This window comes from Solanum pennellii, chromosome 9 (genome assembly GCF_001406875.1).
Source record: "Solanum pennellii chromosome 9, SPENNV200".
In the NCBI taxonomy this organism is placed as follows: domain Eukaryota; kingdom Viridiplantae; phylum Streptophyta; class Magnoliopsida; order Solanales; family Solanaceae; genus Solanum; species Solanum pennellii.
In genome coordinates this window covers 50,307,501-50,314,004 of record NC_028645.1, presented here as the reverse complement: position 1 = coordinate 50,314,004, position 6,504 = coordinate 50,307,501, and positions in this window count along the sequence as shown.

The following is a 6,504-nucleotide window of genomic DNA, read 5'->3' as shown; positions in this document are numbered from 1 at the left end:
TGTATATATATATATATATATTTATATATATATATATATATGGATTAAATATAAATGATGCATGCGTAAAGTTAATGTATTGAATAACCTCATTCACAATAGTAATTTTCAATTCCCATTCCATTATATTTCTCTTGTTTATTCATTTCACATGAATTTTAAACATCATTATCAATCATTAATTTTAAAGTTCATAATTAATCAGTTTTTATGTCAGAAAGAGAGTAAAATTTCACCTTATACTCTTATAATTCACTTCAAGTGAATAAGTGCTCAAAACATGAATAGAATCAAGAAAACTGAATAGTTGCTCGCTTATCTATCACTAGGGAGAAATTTAGGGTGAAGAAAAATGTTCAACGTCTTCTTGGTCCTCTCTGTAACTTTTGGAAGTGGGGGAGCTGAACCTTAATTCTAATCCACAATATTCTTATACGCTGGTGCTGAACCTAAATAACAAATCTTAATCATAACAAAAACAATAGTAAAACATATTAAATATAAATACTTATCGAACCTATTGTTAAATTTACGATGGATGAGTGTAGGAGAAAAAAAACATATTGACAAAGAAAGTAAGAAAAGACAACAAGCTTACATTACATTGGTTTATTTAAATAATGACTACAATACATAAACATAGATTCGTAACATCAAAATCTAAAGAAAATGAGTAAAATAAGCTAACCTTATCTCTAATAACATAAGCCTAAAATGTAGCAACTAACTAATCAAATTCTTCCCAACACTGCATCCTAATTTATCTTAACTTAATCGTATTTTAAAGTTGTATCCTAACACAACATAAGGCCAAACTAAACTTAAGATTTTGAGGCACCACTTGCAACACTCCTCCTTGACTCAAGAGTAGTAACCCCAAGTCTTCTTTTATGAAAGTCAAATCTTGATCTAGGTACGACCTTAGTTAAAATATGAGCACTCTGAAAAATTGATTTTTATTGTTGTAAGTCTGTGTCTACATTCTTTTGCATCTCTCTCAATAAATAAAGATTGAACGTGATGTTTTTATTTTTCAATGTGAAAAAGGATTATTTTCAGTTTAAATTACATCTTGATTATCAACAAAGATTTCAATGATCTTCCTTTGGTTGAAGTAAAATTATAGCAGCAACTTGCTAGTCCAAAGGGCTTTATTCGCAGCTGATGAAGCTCGAATGTACTATGTTTCATATGTATATTGCGCCACCAAGAGAACATTCATGAACCAATACAAAAACAATAACATGAGTTACTTATCATATCAACTAGGCTATGCACTTTAATATTACTATCCACCACTTATGTTTATCTTCAAATATTCTCTAATTTTTCTCCATCCACATTTTATGACCAAATTTGGCATACACAATTCTGAGGAGTTGAACATTATAAGGCTTGCCTTTTGTGTTCTGAATAATCAAATTGGAATGTTGTACCCATGTTGTAGTTTTATATGTTGGTATGTTCATCCAATTAAGTAATCTATGGAACATGCTTTGGGTGATGTGACAACATGCAAAAAGGCGATCTCTGAAATTCAAATCTCTTTAATAAAGTTTACACTTCTGGTCATTCTCTATGTCCCATGATGTTAATTTACCCATATTCATGTGTCTATTTTAAAATTGCAACAAAAGCCTGAATTTGGTTTCAAGTCTAGATGCATTTGCAAACATTATACCTTTTTAGCGAACTCTATCTCTCTCCATAAAAAGTTATCAGAGCTATGGATAGTACGAAACATAGTAAGGAATATACTAGTAGAATGTTGAGAAAAATAAGAAGATAATTAAATAAACTATATCTGAAATAAAAACAACTCAATATCACAAAAACTGATAGCATAAAATTAGATCAATTAATATATAATATATCTAAAATAGATTATAAAATATATTCAATATTTAAAGAGACAATGAATAACGAGAATAACGAATACAAAGAAAAACTAACTGAAATAATTATAGCGAAAATACAAGAATTAGACATAGGCAAAATAGACTTATAATAACATATTCTCAAGAATTTGTAAAAAATCTATAATAACACAGAGAAAAACCATTTCTTATCTAGAAATACAAATAGAAAGTTTAGAATATAAACTTCAATACAATCTATAAATGAATAAGGAAGAATGCGCGATAGATGAAAAAACATATGAAAACTATGATGGATTAAAAATTAAAATAATATTTTCTAATCTAGGAAGAAGATATAAGAAAGTAGGTGACAATCAAAATTTAATGTTAGAAAAAGAAACGGTAAGACTAAAAGATAGTTTAACTGAAATGATAAGAATAACAAAAGAAAATGAATAAATAGATAGAAAAATGAAAATCGAAAAAATAAAACAACAAGCAAAAAGGGAAGTACAACAATTAGAAGAAGTAAAAAATACTAAAATAATAGAGCTAGAAAAAGAGCTAGCAATATTAAAAGAAATGTATGAAATTAAACAAAGAGAAAAAGAACAAAAAAACAAAATTAGCCAATGAGATAATTAAATTCAAAGAAAAATTGCAATTAGAATACAAATTAGAAGAGAAAGAAGAAAATAACCAAGATAATCTACCCGAAATAAGAATTGATGAATAAACAACGATGATCTAGAATAACATTCGGAAACAAGCGAAACATATACGGAAATATTAGGAAATATAGATAATGCAAGAAATTTAGAAATAAATACAGGAAGCATAGACATGGATGAAAAACCTAACACATCAGGAGCAAAAAATCCTGAAAATTCAAATCCGAAATATTATAATGAAAACTGTGGACACTATGATAAAGAAAAAATATATATGGGATAAAAGATTGAATAAAAAATAGACACCTAAACCAAAAACTGAACAACATAATTTTCTAGATTTAGACTGTGTGGAAGATATAAATAAAACAATCCAATTATGGATAGGAGATATATCAAAACAATTAATAGCTAACAAAATAGTATTAACAGAGACACAAGGATATATAGAAAGAAATCTTATAGGAACAATAAAATTATGGTTACAAAATTTATCAGATGAAAGTTTAAAAACTTTAAGAAGTAATAAAAAAATCTAGTGGCAAATTAGCTACTACAACTATGGAAATATTATATAAATATGAAGTAGCGATAAGAAATGAATTTAGCAGTATGACAACAGAGGTAAAAAAAACAGAATAAGAAAAAAAATCATAAATCGGAATCTAATGACAAATTAGCAATATGTAATATGTGTTACATAGATGAATATACATGTGCATTTACGGAATACTATTATAAAGAAACATATAGCACAGAAGAAAGTAAAGATATAAGAAAATTATATTTTACAAAATTATCAGAACCTTTTAATGCAAAAGTCATAAAAATTGGAACGAAGCAGAATTAACAGATACCTTAGGAGCTAGAATAAAATTCTTGCAACGATGGTTTATCAAACTATGTGAAAAACATAAAGACGAAATAAAAAAGAAAAAAAATATTAGTAGAAAATTTGGCATGTTGGAAAAATAAAACAGCACCTCAATTTGGTTATACGGATATGTATTATAAAAATAGAAACAATAAAAATACAGATCAAAATGCAAATATAAAAAACCGAGAAGAAGATACTATGTAAAAAACTACAAAACCAAAAGACCATATAGACCAAAAAGTAAACTAACATAATGTACTTTTTATAATTGTGAAAAAAAATTAGGACATATAGCCAGAGACTGTAAATTATCTAAAATCCAATGAGAAAATAAATATCAAAAAATAATAATAAACGATGATAAATATACGCAGATAGAGTATATAGATTATAAATTAGAAAGTGAAGATAGCATATATGAAATATCAGAAAATGAAATGGATAAAACGATATAGAGATGGAATGAGATTATGAATTCTATAATACAACAAATGACAGAAACATATACAAATAATAAATAATGAAGAACATCAAGACGAAGAATCCTTAGAACAAACAATAATATTTGATAATAATATATTTGAACAAATAAAAGGAAAAGAATTAGATCTAAACATTGCAAAAATATTCGAAATACCAACAATAAGAAACTGGTTCAAACAACAAAAAGAAGAATACTATGTAGTAAGTCAAAGAGAATATATGATAGATTGCAAATACACTAAAGGAAAGGCCAAAATACGAATAATAAACAAACGAATAATAAATACAGAAATACAAGACATTAAGGATAAAAATCCAATTAAATATGTACATTAGGGAGGAACAGAAATACAAATAAAAGCATGCTTTAGAGAAGGAATAGATACATCCATAGAAATATACTTAGCGGATGATAGAATCATACAACCCATAGAAAAAAAGTATATTAAGTGCAGTAAAAGGTAACCTCATATACAAAAATTTAAATTTATAATAAGCGCTAACTACTCAGTAGCAATAAATGATAGGAACATACATAAATCACTGTTATTATATTGGAAAATGTCGGGAATAGAACTAGCCCCGAGAAGTAAAACATAAAATAACAGCAAAAAATTAAATAAAAATAGAAGATCCTTTTGAGAGGATAGTCACAGCTATAGATAAAAATGATTATAGTTTTAATGAGATTGACAAAGAAGAAGACTTAAAAATAGTAAAAGAAAGATTAAGCACATCAAAAAGAATAAACTGTGAAATAACCCAAATATCATAAAAAATGAGTACCTCAAGAAGAATAGATAAAACTCCACAAAAATTAATGGAAGATTAAATAAAACCACATAATTATTACATAATGGGAATAATGGAACAACGAAAATTTTTAATATTAATAGATACGGGACGAGAAGAAAACTATATTACAAAAGAATTACTAACGAAAGATGAAATAATAACTACTGAGCAATCATTCCCTTAACTATCAAAAGCATTAATGTATGCTGAAGAAACTACAGAAAAGGAAATAGTCATAGGAGGAGTACCAATAGTAATAAAATTTAAAATATATCAAGTAGATGAAACTATTATTTTAGGAATAAAATGGTTAGAACAAGTAAAATCATATAATCTAGAAGACAAACATTTGACAATGAATTATAAAAATAAAAGAGTAACAGTAAAAAAGAACTTTGGTAGGATAAAAATATGGAAATACATATACTTGCAAAGATAATAATAGAGGGATATACAACAGATATTATACACCGATGATAGATACAAGAGCGGAAGCTAATATATGTAAATACAATTGTTTACCGGAAGATAAATGGGAAAAATTAAAAACACCGATAGTAGCGACATGATTTAATAATGAAGGAAGCATGATCACATATAAGACAAAAAATATAAAAAAACAAATATGGATTAAATATTAACTATAGAAGAAATATATAATTTTGAATTGACTACAAAAGATATGCTATTAGGAATGACTTTTTTAGAAAAATTATACCCACATATAATAACAAAAACACACTGGTGGTTCACAACACCATGTAAATAAAAAATAGGAGCAAAAAGAGCAAATAACAAAAAACGAAAAACAATAGAATGGATAAAAAGAAGTGAGAAAATTACGCAAAAGTTAGAAAATATAAAAGAAGAAGACCCTAAGATAGAATTAATTATATTCTCCATAAATAAAGTAATAATAATCCAAGATAAGTTAGAATTATTATATAGTGAAGATCCTTTACAAGGATGGGAAAATAATAAAACAAAAGTGAAAATTGAGCTAATTCATAATAATAGTATAATAACCCAAAAGCTATTAAAATATAATTTTAATGATTTAACCGAATTTAAGATACATATAAATGAATTATTAGAAAAAGGATATATACAAGAAATCAATAGTAAGCACACAAGCCCGACATTTATAGTAAATAAACATAGTGAATAAAAAAGAGGAAAAAGCAGAATGATTATTGATTATAGAAATTCAAATGCAAAGTCTAAAACATATAATTATCCGATATCAAATAAAATACTAAAGATAAGACAAATACAATGATATAATTATTTTAGCTAATTTGATTGTAAATAAGGATTGTATCACTTAAAACTAGAAGAAGAGTCTAAAAAACTAACAACATTCACTGTACCACAAGGATTTTATGAATTGAATGTTGTAACGACCTGTTTAGTCGTTTTGAGCTGCAGATTTTATTTCTGGAAAAACCGGCTGAGACGACGGAACCCACGACGGACCGTCATGGGCACGACGGATCGTCGAGGGAGTCTCGTTCCAAAACACTTAGAATTCTGAAATTTGGGTACTGAAATCGACTCTCTGAACTTCGTAACAGAATGGCAGGACGGACCGTCGTGGGCACGACGGACCGTCACAGACTCTTGGTAAAAATTGAGTCTCTGAACTCTGTGACGGAGCAGCAGGACGGACCATTGCAGGCACGACGGCCCATCACAGACTGCGTAATCCCATGCTGGGTCGGATTTCTGCTTAGTAATTTAAGGGGCGTTTTGGACTATTCCTGCTTTAATTATAACTTAGTGGGTTAATGTTAATAAGTCTAATTACTTGGGGGTTAAA